We start from the raw sequence: 22,500 nt of genomic DNA on the forward strand, positions 1-22,500 counted from the left end.
TTATCTCCCCCTTTGAAAACATAAGGACACAAAAAATGTGTTATAGCCAATTGGAAACGGTGTTTACTAGGGTTAAATAGCAGTAGCATTCTTCCCTTTCATGGGACTTCTACATTAAGTTAGCAACATAATATCACCTTATCATGCTGCTCCTGTATAAATCTCTCTGAGAGATTTAGAAATGCAATATATATGTATATATATATATATATATATATATAACCATCCTTAACAACAGAAGTGTTAAGGCTGCATCCCCTGGTGGAGGCGACTAGCCTGCAAGAGTTCTGTGCCGGTGCCACACAAAAAGCATTCCTTCTAGTGCCACATAAAAAGCACTCATGCTGGTGCCATGTAGACAGCATCAGTGAAAGTGGTTGGCATTAGGAAGGACATCCACTCTTAGAAACCAAGTCAAATCAAATTGGAACTTGGTTCAACTTTCCAGCTTGCTAACTCTGGTCAAACCATCTAACTCATGCCAGCATGGAAAACAAGTGCTAAAGCACGATGATGCTCATGCATGTATACATATACTTAGATACATGTAAAGACAGCAGGATGAAGGACAAAGCCAAAACTCAGAAATATATGGAGAAGATATGTTGCAATAAAACATTAATTAAATGAGGCAAGGCAGTTTGTCGCACATTTTTGCTTTGCATCAGTCCACCACCATTATCCAAGTAAATAAACCAAATTTCTTTAAAACAAAATGTTAAATTTGTAGGGAAAATAATGCATATATGTTTTGTTTTATACACACGTACACATACATATATACATACATAATATATATATATATATATATATATATATATATTATATATATTATATAAAAGGGCTTAGTAAAATAAATTACTTTGCCGCATACTGAACTCATTAGAAATAGCAGCTAAAAAAACTTTTTTAAAACTATTTCTAATACTTAAAGAAAACCTCTCTCATATAGTGTTTGCTCAATTCAACTCGCGAGTTGAATTGAGCAAACACTATATGAGAGAGGTTTTCTTTAAGTATTAGAAATAGTTTTAAAAAAGTTTTTTTAGCTGCTATTTCTAATGAGTTCAGTATGCGGCAAAGTAATTTATTTTACTAAGCCCTTTTATATAATGTAATAATTTGAATTCGCCTTAAATGGTCCCTTTGCATACTGAATACTTGGTGAAATTGATTAATTAATCAATTTTACCCTCATTGTTGAAATTATATATATATATATATATATATCTGTATGTATTTATTCACACACATGCCCATATGTATATATATATGTATGTATATATATATATGTATATACATACACACATACTATATTATTAGTCGATGCAGTTTTGGAGTATTTATTTACTTTTTTTGCTTCATTTACAAAATATTAATTCCACTGGAATAAATCAAGCCATAATTAGATTGTGCTTCAGGTTTTGATTTCATTTAATCTTGTCTCATACTTTTTTTTAATACATATAATGACAATAAATATAATTGAATTTAATATATATATGCCTTCCCATATAGACGTAATAAACACATGTATCCCATACACACATACTCACACAAGCATAAATGCATATACACAAATATTCATATACATGCATGAATATGCAAAACTGACACTTTCATACTACACCATATCATACTCATCATCGTCTTAGTATGAATGCTTGTTTTCCCAAGCTCTTAGGTTGGATGGTGATTATTAACCCTCTAAGCATGAAATGATGACCAATAAGAGAGTGTGTATATTGCTAAATAATCTACTAGGAGTCATAATCAGCAGCAGCAGCAGCATTTACCATCCACACTCTTATGCTTGCATGAGTTAGATGTAGGATATCTGAGGCAGATTTTCTACAGCCAAATGCCTTTCTTGTCACCATTCACAACTGTTTCCAGGCAAGGTAATTATTGCCCTAAGAATATTGGAAATGAATGATGATGCTTGCATGACAGTGTCAATCATTGACCATTACCACATGATTTTAAGGTCAAGGAGACAGCAATACATACACATGCACATATAAATTAGTATAGATGCATACATACATATTTATATAGTTTAGAGATGAGAGACTGATAGTCTCCGTATAGAATACACATCATAATACTCAAGTGATTTAAACTTGAGTAGAAATGATATCAAGAATTACAGAGATTGAATAAGTATTTTATAAGTATCTCATATTATTTGCATACCGATTTGCCTAACTTGCTCATCCTTACATTTACTCCTCTTATATATATATATATATATATATATATATATATACATATACAATATATATACATATACATATACAATATATATATATACATATATATCCACACATCCATCCTAACATCTTTACACCTATACATACATACACATATCACATCACAACACACCACCCACACACCCATCCCCACATCTCCACACCCACACATACATACACACACACATCCAGACCACCAGCTCTCTTTCACACGCACATACATACTCTCTTATACACACACGCGCCTTTGTGTTGGGAGCACCTTCGTATTGGAAGTCACTTGACCCTGTTATCTCCCCTACTGTCCTTCTCACATCTGACCACTGCCCAAAGTCAGGTGCCATGATAGATCGTTAGCTCCTACACGCATTTTTCTTCTCTCCTTGTTTTTTTCTGTGTATTTTTCTGTCGAAGAGCGTAGGTTCGAAACGTAAAAGACTTTTTCTATTTCTATTCCTGAGCGCTATACTAATACATTTGTTTGTTTGTACTACACCTGCCTTTGTCTTTTGTTTATTTTCGTAAACTTTCCCGTTATCTATCTCAGCCAGGATCCCTGGTCTGGTGGTACGTAAAAAGCACTATCCGACTCGTGGCTGATGCCAGCGCCGCCTTGACTGGCTTCCGTGCCGGTGGCACATAAAATACACCAATCCGACCGTGGTTGGCGTTAGGAAGGGCATCCAGCTGTAGAAACATTGCCAGATAAGACTGGAGCCTGGTGCAGCCTTCTGGCTTCCCAGATCCCCAGTCGAACCGTCCAACCCATGCTAGCATGGAGAACGGACGTTAAACGATGATGATGATGATGATGATGATGATAAATATATATATATATGATCGCCTTCTTTTGGTTTCTGTCTACCAAATCCTCCACTCACAGAGTTGTAGTAGAAGACTTTGCGTAAGGAGTCATGTTGGTTGGGAAGCAAACTTCTTACTACACAGCCATTCCCTGCACCTTATAAATAACAGTTCAAATGTCCCGCAGAGATTAAACAACCATACAGCCAGATACATTTAGCCAACCTTACTTTTTATATTTCTAGGGACAGCAAATTAAAGTACCAATCTCAACTGTTGGATAGGTAGAAAGTTTATTATTTTAAAGGAGATGGCTTGCAGTATTAGTTCCATCCCTTTGTATTTTGAAATCAAATCTCACCATGGTTTGCTTGGGTGATAGATTTAATCTGTCACCCAGTCTAACAAATAGCACCCATTAGTGCCATTTACATGACTCCAGCATCTGCCATGACTTTGATTTTGCTCAGCTTGATGGGTCTTCTTCTCAAGCACGACATAATGCCAAAGGTCTTGGTCATTGCCTCTGTGAGGCTCAACACTCAAAAGGAGCTATTCGCGTGCCACCAGCATCGGCCACTTTGCCTCCATGAGGCCCAATGCTCAAAAGGCGCTTTATACATGCCACCAGCATGGCATGCCACTGAACGCCATTGTTTCAATATACACTTTTTAGACAGAGTTTACTGAGGCAGATGCTTTTTCTGTTGCCAAACCAAATCTGTTTCCAAGCAAGTTTTCACAGAATACTAAAAATGAATGATATTTACCTACAACAGTTGAGCAATATCAAGACAAAGAGACACAAACATACATGTACTCTCTCTCTCTCTCTCTCTCTCTCTCTCTCTCCCTCTCTCTCTCCCTCTCTCTCTCCCTCTCTCTCTCTCTCTCTCTCTCTCCCTCTCTCTCTCCCTCTCTCTCTCCCTCTCTCTCTCTCTCTCTCTCTCTCTCTCTCTCTCTTTCACAAAAACACACAATGGGCTTCTTTCAGTTTCCATCAACCAGATTTACTCACAAGGCTTTGGTCTGCTCAAGGCTTTAGTAGAAGACATTTCCTAAAGGTGCAACATAGTGGGACTGAACCTGGAGCCATGCTTGCATATGCATGTATTCATTATATTCATACACACAGACATACACACAATGGGCTTCTTTCAGTTTCCATCAACCAGATCCACTCACAAGGCTTTAGTGGAACACACTTCCTAAAGATGCCACATAGTGGGACTGAACCTGAAACCATGCAATTAGGAAGCAAATCTCTTACCACACAGCCATGCTTGCATATGATATGCATGTATCCATTATATCTACACACACACACAGCACCCACCCCCACACACAAACACACATGCATATTAGTTGTAATTGTTTGACAAGTGACATGATTTGAGGTCATGAGTTGAAAATGAAACTAGTATATTGTGCAAGAGTCACAATAGCCATTTACAACATCTCTCTATACTATAAAATATATAATACTGTTGTTGTGTTCACTTTCGATTAATTTTTTTGATATCATTGTAGAGACTTATATGTAAATGTGTACATATGAGCTTATAAGTATCTGCTTGTGCGTGTGGTAGCGGTGGGGGGGGGGGTAGGGGCGGCATAATCAGTAGACCATCAGAAAAATATCTCGATGCATATGTTTTATATATTACATTTAGTTTGGCTTTCATCGTTGGTCTATGTCATCATCTACATACTCAGAAAGCAGTGCCACAGCCTGTTTACAATCCCATGACTGAAATCAGCAAAAGAATAAAAGAATATATGTGTGCGTGTGTGTGTGTGTGTGTGTTTGTGTGTGTGTACATACATGTATACATTTTTACATACACACAGAGCAACACACATGCACATATACATATATATATATTTATATATATATATATATGTATGTATATATGATAGCTAGATAGAGAGAGAGAGAGATAGATAGGTAGATAGATAGATAGATAGAGAGATAGATAGATAGAAAGATAGATAGATAGATAGATAGATAGATGAAGATATATATATATATATATATATATATGTTCTGTTCAGTGCATTATAAACTGCAGACATATGGACCGATATCCTTGGAGCTAGATTAATAGTTAATATAAAGCGTGAAAATATGGAATAGGAGATGAAAATCGAATGGCACAGACTATCAAACATAATATAGAACAGTCATAGAAAATAATACATGAAAGGAATTAAAGGTCAGGAATGTGGGTCTGCATGTGTGTATGTGCCAACATGCAAACGATACATCTATATATTTATTATACCAGAGATCGTATTACTGAATTAGTTAGATGAGCAGCTGGGGATTGAGGATTATTTGAGGTTATATGTGTCTATACCACATATGTTCTCATTCATATATATATATATACATATACAAACAGGCACATGTATCCATACAGGCACAAATATGAATACATACGCCTGCAGGCATATACATATAGAAGGTTGCCAGAGTCATTAGGTTGGAAGATAGAATGTGTTACAATATCCCTTCTAGCTTACTGCATTCTGAGTTCATATTCTACCAAAGTCAACTTTACTTTCAAAATTTGTACGTTTGTGTGCTTGAATGTGTGAGTGTGTGTATGTGTGTGTGTGTGGTGTGTGTGTGTGTGTGCATACATGTGCCTGTATGCATGTGTATAAACCACACACATATACACATACAAATATGCATACACACACACACTCACACACACATATATATGCATACAAATATGCATATATATATATATATATATATATGCTTATTTGTATGTATATATATATATAATATATTATTTACTATTATTATCATAGATAGATAGATAGATAGATAGATAGATATACATATACACCCACGGATGGATGAATGGTAGCTGGATAGATAGATAGATAGATAGATAGATAGATAGATAGATAGATACATGCATGCACTCACATGGGAAGCACATGGTCCAGTGGTTTGGTGTTTTAATTCCCAGATTGGTTGTACATTGTGTCCTTGAGCAAAACACTTCATTTCCCATTGTTCCAGTACACTCAGCTGTAAATGGGTAAACCTGTGATAGAACAGCCTTCCAATCAGAGGATAATGTTATCCTGCTTGGCTAGGCAGTAGGGTGGCATCATTCAAAAAGCTAAAGCAATGCAAATCACATTGTAACCAGTGATCTATAACAACATCTGATAGTCTGGTCAATCATAGGAGAAAAACATACATATATATGCACATATTCACATATGCACACACACACCCATATATATACATACACATATGTGTATATATATATAATTTCTATGTACAGATATTATAGATATATATATGCATGTGTGTATATAAACATACGTAGATGCACACATGCATTCAGACATAAATACATATACACATACATACACACACATGCATACATATGCACACAAGCATATTTACGATGGAAGCTGATCCTCCTGTCGAACCAAGGAAACTGTGTTTTGAGAGGTTTTCCTTCAATTATTGATTACAATAAGTCAGTCATAAATTCTGACTTAAGTGTGACTGGCCATTGTATTTTCCTTTTTTCTTTTGTGCAACTTCAGGCATTATTTGAATTCAGAATGCATAGAGCAAAAACAGATAGTACCACAAGACATCTCATCCAATGCTTTAAGAATTTTGCCATCCCACTATCTTTGACTTGTTCTTTATTTGTTGATCCCTAAATGAGGAAAGGCAAAGTTGACTCAGGAAGCAGAGAGTCAGAAGAAATGCTACTAAACATTTTATCCGATATTCTGGTGATTTTGCCAATTTACCATCACACACACACACACACACACAGTTGTGTATAGTAGCTGTTCACTTACTTTTGAATATGAACAACTTTTGCAAAAAATTGTAAGTGTAAGAAAAGTTAATGGTAAGAGTTATTAACTAAGTAAATAGTATCTATAATCCAAGGTTGAAATATTAAGGAAAACATAGGTGATTAATTTAATAACCTACATTTCTAGAAGAGAAAAGAGGTCCAGCAGTCTTGGAAGATTGTGTGTATATAAGAAGGTGTCAGAGAAGATAAAGAAAAACTAAGTAAAACTGAAATGGAAGTAAGATATACGATAAGAAGGTAGGAGAAGAAAGAGAAGAAAAAAAACAAGGAGGGTGAGAGAGATAAAGAAAGAGAGAGATGAAGAATAAGGAGAAGACAGAAAAAGAGGAAGAGAAGTAAAAAAAAAAATGTTGTAAACAATAACAAAAGATGATTAATGAACTAGCTGTAATGGGACTGCTTTGTGGTGAGGAGCTGGAATTAGAATATATACTGTAAACAAACCTGAAAATTGAAACAAAGGGAAAATAACAAAGTAAAAAGAAATATAAAGTAAATATAGGTGAAATAGACAACATACTGATGTTAGACTAGTGAGGGTGTGTAATAGGTGTTAATTAAAGGTAAGGTAAAATAAAAGAGTTCAGTCTAGGGAGAGATACACAGTGAACATAAATAGGCTATAGTAGTAAGGGCATTTATAAATGATTAAGTAAAAGCAGTTAACGAAGCAAATAAGTGAAACTAATTAGTGGATTTCTAAACATAATAGAAGATAGTTAAATAATATATACAAAACTCGAGTAATATAAGACAACATCAGGGTGTAAAGTATAGTAACAGTAAAAGGTAATGAAATAAAATATAGTAGTTAACAAAGGGAAAAAAATACGACAAACTAATTTGTTAAGTACTAAAAGAAATAGGTAATTACAAATTACCTTCCAGAAATGTATATCATTTCATTTGATTGCTTCTTTAATAATTTATGTCTAAACCCTGGATTACAGAAGCTGCTTAATAATTTTACCATTTTTGTCCTTTTTTTTTTACCTTTCCTTCCCTCCTTTCTTGCAAATAAAACTCATTTCAAGGACACTTACTTCTTGTTAAGCTATCATCTCAACCATTGTGTCTACAAATTAAATTTATACAAATTAAAATTATACAGAAACAAAGACTGAGTATAATGGAATAATACAAAGAGATTGAACCAATACTCTAATATATAACGTATTTCATAAATTATTTATATGCCAACACCATTCCCATCAAAATAGTCTGACTGGGAATGTACACACACACTGACCCCAGTGTTTCTTCCATGCCCCAAAAAACACTACAGAAGGCATCTGATACCACTTGCAATACCATCTGAATTTTATCTACTGACAGAAAATGGTGCCCCTTCAACTTCAATTAATTCTTTTGGAAAATTGCAACAAAATTACAGGGCTATAGACTAGCTTATGAAAAGCTTACTACAGCTCTATGGTGCTTCCACATTATATTTACATGCATTCTTATTCTTAACATAACCTCCATATATATATATATATATATATATATATATGGTAAAAACAGTAAGATAACAAAAGAAAGAAAGAGACCTCAATATTATGTAAATAGAGGAAATTTATCTATAAAATAACATGTTACAATTATTCAATAGTCAAGATAAAAGTCTGAGTTTCGGATGCCGAAGTGGAAATCCACAACATCATCGCTTCGGTTTTCTGGCCGAAGAGATGGTGTTGTGGATTTCCACTTCGGCATCCGAAACTCAGACTTTTATCTTGACTATTGAATAATTGTAACATATTATTTTATATATATATATATATATGTGTATAAAATAGAAATATCATTATTTGTAATTCTCTATAAAGGGGACTACAGCAGTGGCACTGGATATAATTAGTTATCACCAAGCTAACATGGCAGTACAAAAAAATAGTATGAATGCTGCCATTGATTAGCTCCAAGAGGCCATCGCCTCTAGCTAGCTATGTGACACAGGACAAATGCTGCCGTTGATTAGCTCCAAGAGGCCATCGCATCTAGCTAGCTAGAGACAATGGCCTCTTGGAGCTAATCAACAGCAGCATTCATCCTATTTTTCTGGACTGCCATGTTAGCTTGGTGATAACTATTAATATATATACACTCTCGGAGTGGTTGGCATTAGGAAGGGCATCCAGCTGTAGAAACTCTGCCAGATCAGAATGGAGTCTGGTTTGCCAGACCTCAGTCAAATCTTCCAACCCATGCTAGCATGAAATGCAGACGTTAAACGATGATGATGATGATATATATATATTCTTAGTCCTTTCTGGATATTCACCCACTCCTGCCAACAAGACCACTGCCAACCCCTTTCAGTGACTGATCTGTTCTCCTCTGCTGGATGATAAACCTATATCATTTGCAGATCTGAAACATCCATGTTTTAGTTAAACTACCACATTATCTTAGGTTTAGGTTGTTTGGGCAGAATACCAGCATTGTATTATCATAAGGTGACCTTCTAATAACATGATTGAGTTGCTTTATCCATTTCTTATTATTATGACAGTAATGGTGAATGTCATGTTAAGAGCTTTTGTTATGAAAGTATATCTATGTCTGTCTCATAACAATATCTGAAGTTCCTTTGGGATATTATTATAAGACAATTCATAATATATAAATCATAGATACAAAATTTCAGAAACTTCTAGTTTTCATGTATTGTCACATTGTAGTCTTCATGTTTAATAGAGAATAAGGGTGTTGACTAATAGAGCTTCTAGTTGGTTGCTAACCTGCCTGTTACAGATCATGTTTCTTAGTCTTCCAAGTGCTGCAGACTCTAGTGAGACCTGTTTTACATACATTTTCTGATCCATTTGGTACAATTCAACAGGGAAATACAGACTATTGCATGTCTATCTGAGAATCATCCATTTAGATCAATTGCTTTCACAGTGAGAGAAGTTTGCTCTACATGTCATTTATATCCATACTGTATATTTGTAAAATGCTTCATTTAGTTTAGTAGATATTTTCAATTTGTAAATACCATAGGATGTTACGGTTCTATTTTTACATTTGATGGATACTTCTCCTCAGTTTGTTTGTTGTTAACACTACTTTTCGGCTGATATACCCTTCAGCCTTCATCAGGTGTCTTGGGGAAATTTTGAACCTGGGTTCTCATTCCTAAGGCATTTTTCAATATTATTATTATTATTCAGGTCACTGCCAGGAATCGAACTCAGAATCTTGGGGTTAGTACCTGCACTCTTAACCACTATGCCATATGCCTGTGGGCAATTTTAGGGGTTATAAATCTAATAACCTGAATAATAATAATATCAAAAAATACCTTAGGAATAAGAACCCAAGTTCGAAATTTCCCCAAGATACCCGATGAAGGTTGGAGGGTACATCAGCCAAAATATTGTGCTAACAACAAACAAGACGAGGACAAATATCTGTCAAATGTAAATAATGTAAATAGGATGTGTTGCCACCATATCTGATATTTATGGAGAGTGTACCAGAGTGTGTCAGAATTTTATCCAAATCTTTCAGTCATTTCATAGCAAATTTTAGGAAGATATTGAAAGGATTGGGAACTGCAGCAAGTTTGCCCGAGACCCACATATGCTTCAAAACGATATCAGATGATTATTCATAACCATAGCACATTGTTATTATTGCATAGTGCCTCTGTAGTTCATACAATCCTTGGATCTATACTTATTGCTGTCATCACCTTCTAGCTAGTGCTGAAGGATGCTTTAAAATCTATTTGCTCAAATGAAGGCAGCGAGCTGGCAGAAACGTTAGCACGCCGGGCGAAATGCGTAGCCGTATTTCGTCTGTCATTACATTGTGAGTTCAAATTCCGCCGAGGTCGACCTTGCCTTTCATCCTTTCGGGGTCGATAAATAAAGTACCAGATACGCACTGGGGTCGATGTAATCGACTTAATCCGTTTGTCTGTCCTTGTTTGTCCCCTCTATGTTTAACCCCTTGTGGGCAATAAAGAAATATATTTGCTCAAACAGCACAACTGTGTGCTTTAGAAACTTTCTGATAACACCAAGAGTTTGTGTATCAGTGTTCAAATTTGGACATGGCCTGCTTACTTAGATGGTAGACTTAATCTATCAGCCAGTTTATGTACTTCTAAATTCAACCCCACAGCATGCCAACTTGAGCAAGTGCCTTCTACATAGAGAAGTCTTGTGAATGTGTTTGGTGGCTGAAAACTGAAAGAAATTTGTTGTATGTATGTGTGTGTGTGTGTGTGTGTGCGTGTGTGTTTGTGTGCGTGTGTGTGTGTGTGTGTGTGTCGGTCTTGGACTTAACATCACTCAACAGTTGTAAATAAACATCATTGTGATATGAACAATGATGTTCATTTTTAGTCTGCAGGGGGCAATACATCTTATCATCAGAAAATATTACTTTGCTTGGAAATAGGTGAGGGTTGGTGACAGAAAGAGTACCTGGCCATAGAAAACTCAACTCTGCATCTATGAATTCCACCAGACCTATGCAAGCATGGAAAATTGAACAACAAAAAGTCAAGGATCATGATCATGATGATGTATACTTTGGCATAGAGCCTTTAGATTTAGAGGGTAGAGAAAATGGGTATTTCTGGCATTCATATCGGTGTAAAGGTTTACCATATATAATAAGTTGGGCCATTGAAAATGGAAATTGAAAGTGAATCAACTCCTCTGCTGCCAAGAATCTACCACTGATAGGGACTATTAATATGATGCTTTGATATAAATATTTTAATGCCTGAGTAGCACAGATGTAACAAGACCCAAATAGATACGGGTATTTCATGAAAGAAATTTAAAAAGCAACAGTTCAACTCATGGGGACTTGATGATAATAATGGATTCTTTATAGACATTTAGATGCAAGAGAATAATAAATTTTTTGTTTTAAATATTAATGAAACAATATTGAAATTATGAGCAGCAGATGAGAATTAATGTATATGAAATCGATTGCTAGGTTGTAGAAAGATAACTTTGTGAATTGGTAAATTATTGGCAAATTGGTAGATAGCCAGATTGTAAACTTATAACATACAGATGAATAAACAGTGGTATTCTAACTAACTTCCTGGAGGTTTAATAACAAATTCCAGTCACCAGTATAATTGGCAATAGATACAGATGGATGAGCTTTGAGAGAATAAATGATAACAATTGGTGAGAAAATAATTAGCAAACAAATGAAAACAACAACAACAGTAATAACAACAATAGTTTCTTAAGAGCAAGAATTGATAAGCAAAAGATAAAGATAATGAACAATTAATTAATGTCAAATAAATTTACTTGATGAATTCAGGAACTGATTTCAGTAAACATTTCTCTGTCATCAAGCTGACCTACAAGAGAAAAGTCTCCTATATTATATCATTAGTTTCGATGATTGATTTCATAGAAAAGTTATTTGGATATGACAAATATTTGGAGTTTATGTAGAAATAATAAGAGAAATAACATTTAAGAATTATATTTAGCCAAAAATAGCCAAAACATTTTGTTTATAAGTATCACATTAACCACTCTATGAATTTTTATAAACTCTTTTAAAAATCACTGTGTGAATCTTAAGAAAATATTAATAAAACTTTTTTCCTAATTGAAATTTAATTGAAATCAAATCCTGTACAAACTTGTCTTGCTACAAAATAATAATAATAATAATAATAATAATAATAATAATAATAATAATAATAAACTAATAAAAAATGAAAAAATAAAAAATCAACATTTATGGATGTGTGTTAAAGCAACATAACTTGATTTCTCTGACCAAAGAGAGCTAGTTGAGTAGTTGTGGTTTCTAAACAGAGCCAGGCATCCAAACTTAATCTGTACTAATTGGTCATACACGTAGTTGAATTTAATCAAGACTGCCAATGAATCTATACACTGCATGTACAAACCTGGACTGATCATCTGAAGAAGACTAGCAGTCGCTGTTGCAAGGAAGTCCCCCCCTCACTATCCATCTTTCTTCTCTAACTACTATTCCATAGAGGATCACGAGAGAAGTGTCCTCAGGGACATACACCATAGGGTCCTATCGGAAGCAACAGTCCATTACATTCCATCTGAATTTCCAAGCATAAACCAACTGAGATTATGGATATTATTTAGTGCCACTTAGCTTGGCCTGAAGAATCTCTTTTGTGATTCTTTCCTATGACATTCTATTCACATGTTTGTAGTACTGGAGTTATGACCTCTCAATGGAGTGAAGTAGTGGCTCTAGTTGAAGATACTTCCAAATCTCTGAGCTACACTACCTGTCAAGTAACATTACCTAAGATGTTTTGCAGAAGCATCCTATTTCAGCTACCTGTATTTGCAATCATACTCTTTTGGTCATTACCCAACATTCATGGCCATAGGTGAGGACAGGCACAAAATCCAAATTGAAGATAGTGAATTTGACTTTTCCACCTCTCCACTTCTGAGGATCGAATACTGGAGCTGGTGCATGTAACTAAAGTTCTAGCATTCCTGTTTCTCATCACTCATGAATATGGTCCTGAAATACTTAGATTTCTCCATTATACCACAGATATTTATCCAAAAAGACAGACCACTCACTTCGGCTAATACAGCTTGGCCCTAGTGTTGTTGCAGACATTGCTTTCAGAATACAAAGAACCAAAGCAGACAGTGCAAGAATCTTTCTTGACCCTTTAAATCAGTCGTTCATAAATATTTTTTTTACCTATGGATCCCTTTCATTTCTCTTTTATTCTGCCATTCACTGTTTAAAAATTAGTTTTATAGGTACTTCTTTCAAAATTCTTATTTTGTTTTTCACACAATCAACCATGTAGGTCTGTACTCTATAAGAGAATGTGTTTTAGTGGCTGGAAACATATAAAGCTATGTAAAATGTTAGTGAAATAAACACACTTATTTATTGTAATAAATTCATCTAAAACAAATATTTTTCATGAACCCTTAGAATACTAGTGTGAATTCCCAATTTACTATTTTATTTGTGCAGACCCCACCAAAATCTTATACGGTGCACCCAAGGGTCATATGGACCCTGGTTGAGAACCTCTGTTTTTAATATTTCTACCAATCTACTGTCCTGGATTGATAACCTTTTACGAACCCATGAATGGATAAATGGTAACATTTACCTTGACAGGATATGAACTCCCAACAACGGGAATCACAACAAATGCCATATGACATTCTACCCAAAGCTCAAACAGCTTTGAAGATTTGCTACTTATTATCTGATTCTTAAAAACAATCATTTTAAAACTAAAACTAACTGAATCAAATTAAGCCAATCCACAGAGCTTAGCTAGGTGAACTTTGTTTAAAAAGCAAATATTTATTTGATTGTAAAATAATTTAACCCATAATTGGTCCTAAGTATTTTCATAAGTGTGTCCTCAACGTCCACACTTGTTTTCAGACTTTTAGGTAGCTTGTTTTACAAATGCTTTGAGTGATATAAAGCTTACCTTTCATAAGTCCCAAGTTACTGTGGTGGTTGAAAATAATTGGGAATGTGTATCATATACGATACATGGATATCAGGGAAATATGTTCAGTGTGTCATGTGTGATACGCAGAAAAGGAAGAACAATATGTGTGTGTATGTGAGTGTCTTTTTCTCTGCGTTTGTCTTCTGCCATCACTTGACATCTGTTGTTGGTGTGTTTACATCTCCATAACTTAGCAGTTTGGCAAAAGAGACTGTTAGAATAAGTACCAGGTTTACAAAGAAAATAAATCCTGGTGTCAATTAGTTCAATTAAAATTCCTCCAGGCAGTACCCCAGCATGGCCACAGTCTATTGACTGAAACAAGCAAAAGATAAAAAATTATATGTGTGTGTGTGTGTGTATGGAGGTGATGACAAGTGACTGAGACCTTTGGAGATATGCAGTGCTTGAGAAGACTTGTCAAACCGGTGGCACATAAAAGGCATCCATTACACTCTTGGAGTGGTTGGCATTAGGAAGGGCATCCAGCTGTAGAAACCAAGCCAAATCAGACTGGAACCTGGTGCAGCTCTCTAGCTTACCAGTTCCAGTCAAACTATCTAAACCATGTCAACATTGAAAGCAGACACTAAATGATGATGATGATGATGATGATGACGGCAATGATGTCAACGACGACAAAGAGAGTAGGGGAGGGGGACGGTAGGTGAGGGTAGGGCAGGTGTAGGATGAGAGGGGGGTTGGGGTAGGATGACGGTAGGAGGAGGGGGACAATGATAATATTGGTGATGATTATGATGCCGATAGTTGTCCAAATGGCTGGCAATATGAATAGCTGGTTTACTGACGAGCTATCCTGGAATTCCTGAACCATAGCAGTCAACAATGTGGATGAGGATCTTGATTTTACAAGGGAGATGAGCGAAGGCTGTGGTGAGGAAGTGGAAGAGAAGGATAGAGAAAAGTAGAGAAGAGTCGTATATTAAGAAGCTCAAGTAACCTCAACTGACCTTGTGTGTTAGTCAAGATATATTAATAATAAAAGGATTTTTGATTCAGTTTGTCTACTGACTCTGAAAAGAAATACCAGAATGGTTGACCATTTCCTTCTTATAGCCAATGTATATCTTTAAACCTTGCAATGTGGCTATCAAGCTACTCTTCAATCATGCATTTCATTTTCTCTTTCCCTCCCTATGGTACCAATCTATATCTAAATGAACTATATTTATGAAGTTTTAACTGTCTTAGACAGAGACTAACTGAACCAAACTAGTTTCAGGGCAGGATATGAATGTATATAATTTTAAACAACCAGTTCAGCCAGCACTGTACCACATCATGAAGCTATTACTATTAGAAATATAAAGTACATATTTCTGTGCAGCAATCAATTCCGAAATATGATACATAAACCATATATAAAGTGGCTCATAAACCATATCTAAAGGGAAATGTTTAATGAAAGACATCATAAATCTCGTGCAATATTATGTTGTAATTCTGTGCTGTAGGGAACATGTTTGCGCAAGATGTAGTATTGTGAAAGCAGTTATGAACATTGAAAAATTTAGTACATTGAAAAATTTAGTAAATATTAAGTAAATATTGTAGGCGCAGGAGTGGTTGTGTGGTAAGTAGCTTGCTTACCAACTACATGGTTCTGGGTTAGGTCCCACTGCGTGGCACCTTGGGCAAGTGTCTTCTACTATAGCCTCGGGCCGACCAAAGCCTTGTGAGTGGATTTGGTAGACAGAAACTGAAAAGAAGCCCTTCGTATATATGTATATATATATATATATATATATATATATATGCGTGTGTGTGTTTGTGCGTCTGTGTTTGTCCCTAGCATTGCTTGACAACCGATGCTGGTGTGTTCATGTCCCCGTTACTTTGCGGTTCGGCAAAAGAGACCGATAGAATAAGTACTGGGCTTACAAAAGAATAAGTCCTGGGGTCGAGTTGCTCGATTAAAGACGGTGCTCCAGCATGGCCGCAGTCAAGTGACTGAAACAAGTAAAAGAGAGTAAAAGAGTATAGCATTCAGTACTGCCTCATAGAGATGGAAAGTGTTGTGTTAAAACATTATATTAAAAAGATAATAAATAAATAAATAAATACATGAGTAAATATTGTTGTATGTATTTTATATATGTATATCATTTTTCAACTTTGATTTATAATTCGTTGTATATAATGATTGTTAAAGATGTACATGAACATTAAACAAACATACACATTCACATACGCACAGACATAAGATTAAACAACATGGAACTTTAAGCAAATAAATTACTTAGTGGATGTTTTAACTTCTTTGTATATTTTCAGCTGACAAAAGCCTTTGTGTGTGTCTTAACAGACTGGCCCTAACATAAAAAGAAGAAAAAAAACTTTAAAAAAAAGTAGAAAAAAAAGAAACAAAAACCTATAAGTCAAGAATTTCAACCCTTAGTTACACAACCAACAAGAACTAAAACACACCAACTACCACAAAACAAAACAAAATAAATTGCTTCATATATATATATTTGTATATATATACAAAAAAAAAATATATATATATACACACATGATAAACCCAGACCGGTAAATTCCTAAGCTATTGGCTTTAATGATAAACTATACAAGAATGCAGTGAAAAGAAACAGACAAGAATAACAAAGGTAAGAAAATTTGTTTTTATTGCAAATTTCTCCATTATTACTGTTTGCCTGAAAATGTTAAGTAAATTTCCTTTGACAAAATATATTTTCAATAGTAATAACCACAAAATGGTAAATAAAAAAAAAAGCAATCAGATAATAAACTGCATGAAAACCTTCAAAAACAAAGCAAAAAAAAAATTTTTTAAGTCATTTTGCATTGTTTTCAAATATCCACAGGTGAGCAAATGAAATACATCATTATAAACTATTTCTATGGAATCCAGTGCCAACAGCCATTGAGAAATCTTTGACTACCTCAGAATTCAAACAGAATCTGTTTGCATGTTCTTTCTTGTTGTTGTTGCTTTACCAATAGTGAATATTATTTTCTAAACTTGGGGTAGCATTGCCTCTGTCTGTGTGTCTATTTTTCTACATACATATATACACATATATATATATATATATATATATATATATCATTTTTATGTATATACACAACACAACACAAATGAATTTGTGTTGTGTTATTATAGTTTTATTTGATATATATATATATATATATATATATATATATATACACGTATATATATATATGTATATATATACATATTTATATATAATATATATATATATAATATATATATATATATATATATATATATATATATATATATATATTTATATATATATATCAAATAATACTATAACAACACAAATCATTTGTGTTGTGTTGAGTATATGCATAAAAATGAATATATATATATATGCATATATATATATAATATATGCATATATATATATATATTTATATATATGTATGTATGTATGTATGTATGTACATATATGTGTGTATGTATATGAGTGTGTGTGTGTGTGCATTATACAACTAATCTCTGCTCTGACATGAGCTCTTAAATTGACAAACAGGTGAGTACATATTATGCAAACACCGTATATGTTATATGATTTTATAATTTGCATCAAATAGAGAGAAAAAAGAAAATGAAATTGGAAAACGATTCATCATACCTTTTTATATTCAGATAATTTCAAACTACTTGAAAGGCTCTGTAAGAAAATTTTCCATCAAAGATTTATTCTGTTCCTGCTTCGGCATAAAACAAATTGCACTTATTGCATTGTCATTCGTGAAATAGAGTAAAAAGAGGAATTACAAATTTCTGAAATGGACACACCCTTCTTACTGTACAAGAACATGAAGGGTTAAATCTCTTTGCTAAAAAACGTTGATATTTTTGCCTCAATGCTCTTACTTATATTTTGATTTTTCTTTATTTGTATAATATTTACATAATAAATATAAAGGAAGAATTTCACTATCTAATCAATATATACATACATACATACATACATACATACATACATACATATATATATATATATATATATATATATATATACACATACATACATAATACACACACACACACACACACAATACATAATAAAATAAAAAATAAAGGAAAATTTAGAATATAACTATTGATTAGTTTGAAGCCTTATTGCTTTTCTCAATGATTGTTATATTAATCTTCTCTCCAAAAATCCAGTTATACTGTTACACAACAAAGATTGGCGCAGTAGTTTTCTGCTTAATTGGATGAAATAATGATGACTTAGTAATATATAATGAAATTATTACCATACCATGTAATGAGTATTTCTTTATATTGATTGAAAAGGGTCAATTATTATGAACTGATCTTCAAAAAGATTTTATTCATTAAGTCTTAACTAGGCTTTGCATGCAAGTTTTCACTTTTTAATATATCTGAATAACTTTTCAGACATGCACAAACACACACATATATGTGTGTGTATTTGTTTGTGCATGTGTGCATATGTGTATATATGTATATATTATATATATATAGAGAGAGAGAGAGAGAGAGAGAGAGATTCAGATGAATATGGTACTTAAGTTGAGGCACCAGAAATTAGTACAGTATTATCCATACAATTTCAAAGTAAAGTGATTAAAATCAAAATAAGTAACAAGGATATCCAGAGGTAATGCAGTACGGTCGTTTCATGCAACTCCATTTAATTGAACAATGCAATCATTAAATCAATTTAAAATGCAGAGCAATCTTCAGCTGCACAAAGACATAGAATTTAATTAAATTAGAACAGATGAATGCATTAGTATAATTACATCAAAAATCTAGAAGTTCTAAACTGGAGTGAGACAGCATGTTCTTTGTCTATCTCCTTAACTTCTTGGAGATTTTAGGTATAACTATACTAATGTGCAGATTTGTATGTTTTGTTCTATGTGTGTCTTCTCATGCATATACTTGCATATCTGGACATGTTTATATACACTTAAATGATAAATTTCGCAAAAGTTTTACAGAGTTGTACAGTTCCAACGAAGGCTTGGATCTGTAGTCTTCAAATCAACTTTCTCCTTTCTGGTTTTGATGTATGTATGTATGTATGTATGTATGTATGTATGTATGTATGTATGTATGTATGTATGTATGTATGTATGTATGTATTGATGGATGGATGGATGGATGGATGGAAGGAAGGAAGGAAGGAAGGAAGGAAGGAAGGAAGGAAAGAAGGAAGGTTTTTTTGTTTTCTTATGGCTTAAGTCTGTATAATGCACGGGGACATAGAAATAATCGGACTGAATACCCGATCGCGCAGTTAAACCATTGGGAGTGAAGGACTCCTAGCCTTTGTTAGGGCATCCTTCTAGGAAAAGGTAACGCAGGTAACTGGGATAACTCCGACATAAAACCTGCGACTCAGTGGTTACCGATGATGTTGACTTGTTCTCCTTTTTGGATTATGGCTGCTGTTGCTTAGTGAGTGGGATTGACTCAGTGCACAGCCTTTCCACACTTTAAAAAAAAGTCTTCTTGCACAGGCATTGCATGATAACATTGTTCATGATTGTTGATAGTGCTGTGAGTCTCAAGTGAATGGCTGGCTGTAGCTTTAAAAAGCAAATAAAAGTCACATTCGATCACAGCACCAATAACAGTTGAGCTTCGTGCAATGGTCATACTCGATAATGAGGGGGCAGCCATCATGTATGTATGTATGTATGTATTATGTATAGATAGGATTCTGGTCTCATGAGTAGTTCACCTCTACTTCTTTCATACTCCTGGCATTCTGAACTCCGAAAACAACATTTCAGTTACTGCGGTTTACCACAGAATACCAAACTGTCATTGGGTTACTTATGTATAGCCTGGTGTACTGCATTGGTGAATGAATAAGAATTAGGTGCAGTTATGTCCAAGTGGTTAAGAGGCTCACTTCACAACTGCTTGGTTCAATATCACAGCATAACACATTGGGCAGGTATCTTCTATTATAGCCCCAGGATGATTTTTACTTTGTGAGTAAATTTGGTAGATAGGCACTAAAATAAGCCTTTCATGTGTGTGTGAGTGTGTGTGTGCGTGTGTGTGTGTGTGTGTGTGTGCACGTATGTTCATGTCTCCTTGTCTTGACATTGCAGTGTAATTGTAAATGAATGTCACTGTCATATAAGTGGTGTCATTTGTTTACAGTCTTCTGTGAAAACAAGTTTAGACATTGTGCCATACATTTTCAAAATCCATAAGGAAATATCACTTTGCTTGGATACCAATGAAGGTCTGCAACAGGGGGAGCATCCAGCATAGAAAATCTGCTGCAACAAATTTGTCTGACCCAAGCAACAGTAACATCATTGAAGTCTCTGAAGCTCTAAGATAATGCATGAATAATACAAAACAATGTGAACATAAAAGTATTACAAAACAATGTGAAAATAAAATTATAACAGCCTGGAATTTATTCTGTTGATATCGTTTGTTGAATTGCTAAGTTACACGGACACAAACACTCCAACACCTGTTGTCAAGTGGTAGAGATGGGGTGACAAACACAGACACAAAGACATACATGCACACATACACATATGCACTCACACACACATACATGCACACACATACACACACATGCACACATATATATACGACAGGCTTCTTTCAGTTTCCATCCGCCACATCCTCTCACAAGGCTTGGGTCAACCTGAGGCTATAGTAGAAGACACTTGCTCAAGGCACCATGCAGTGGGACTGAACCTGGAACCATGTGGATGGGGAGCAAGCTTCTTACCATACAGGTATGCCTGTGCCCATGTGTATATTTTTTTGTATGAGGTACTCCCCTATTTGAATTATTGTTAAATTTTACATAAGGATATATAAACTTAGAATAGTGCATAATTGGAAACATAGAAAATGCTACTTACTCTCTTTAAAACCGAAGAGAAATGTTTGATATGGAAAAGAAACTATTAGCAGGTTTCTTCAAAATTTTAATCTTTAAAACATTGTGACAATGAGCAACCTAATGCCCTACCTCTCCATCATCACCACCAGCACCACTTCCTCAAATTAAGAAAGAAAAAAACCTAAAGGAAGCTGAAACAAAAACACAATTAATATATTAAGTGTTTCAACTCATGAAATAAACGAAGAAATATAAACCAATAAAGAAAACTGTAAACACACCTTGTTAAGCTAATGGAATCAATAGCGAAGGTTGATGTATGTTTGTGTTATGATTAGAACAACAATAGTTTAATCAAAACATCAACAGCATCGACAAAAATAACAAGAAAAGGCAAAGCAGAAACTGTTGGGAAAACTGGAAACAGCAACACTCATACATATACACATACACACACCAAAAAAAAAAAAAAAAAAACGTCCAAAAATATTTCACATAATGTTAATTTATTTTATACACCCAAGTTCATGTTTACGTTTATGTTTTTGTTCAGTTGTATGCATGCACGTATGTGTTCTTGTATGTGTATTTGTGTGTGTGTGTGTGTGTGTGTGTGTGTGTGTGTGTGTGTGTGTGTGTGTGTGTGTGTGTTTGTGTGTGTGTGTGTGTGTGTGTGTACATGTGCACAATAGAATCTGTAGATAGCAACCAACAACTTGATGTACTGTTTGAATAGTTTAAATAGAAGAAATTAATTAGTTCCAGTTTGTAATGCTATGGATGTGATTTCAACCATGGTGTCCTGATTTGTTCATCTGTTAATGCTTGACAAGAGGAGTCATATTAGCAACAAACAAACAATGGAATTAATAGTGGACTTGCACTATACTACACTAAACTACACCATAGCTAAGCTGATACACCATGATAATTCTTTCACATCCATTTTATATTTTCCATTACTCACACACACACACACACACACACACACACACATACACACACACACACATGCATACACACTCTCTCTCTTTCTGTCTGTCTCAAGCTATTACAAATTTATAAGCAACCGTGTAAGATCAATAGAGATGAGTGAATCTGATTCTCTAGAACTCTTCTAAACTCACAGAGAGGTTCTTATAATTAATATGCCAGCATGGAATAAAAGCAAACAAAAAATGAAATACCAAATAATAATAATA

At 34.3% G+C, this 22,500-nt stretch overlaps 1 protein-coding gene and 1 long non-coding RNA gene across 11 annotated transcripts in view; one reads left to right on the forward strand and one right to left on the reverse strand.

Moving 5' to 3' along the window:
* Positions 1 to 2,480, reverse strand: part of LOC118762951 — a 5,352-nt gene extending 2,872 nt beyond the window's left edge. The window contains exons 1-2 of the long non-coding RNA XR_004998704.1: positions 2,470 to 2,480; positions 651 to 657 (exon numbers count right to left, since the gene is read on the reverse strand). This is a non-coding gene — a long non-coding RNA (uncharacterized LOC118762951). The remainder of the gene's footprint in view (positions 1 to 650; positions 658 to 2,469) is intronic.
* Positions 1 to 22,500, forward strand: part of LOC115210389 (bone morphogenetic protein 1) — a 2,987,986-nt gene that overhangs the window by 1,105,285 nt on the left and 1,860,201 nt on the right. For all 10 annotated transcript variants that reach the window (XM_029778966.2, XM_029778967.2, XM_029778971.2 and 7 more), the window contains one exon: positions 16,716 to 17,050. The gene's annotated coding sequence lies outside the window, so the exon portion shown is untranslated. The remainder of the gene's footprint in view (positions 1 to 16,715; positions 17,051 to 22,500) is intronic.

This window comes from Octopus sinensis, linkage group LG4, assembly GCF_006345805.1.
Source record: "Octopus sinensis linkage group LG4, ASM634580v1, whole genome shotgun sequence".
NCBI classification, from domain to species: domain Eukaryota; kingdom Metazoa; phylum Mollusca; class Cephalopoda; order Octopoda; family Octopodidae; genus Octopus; species Octopus sinensis.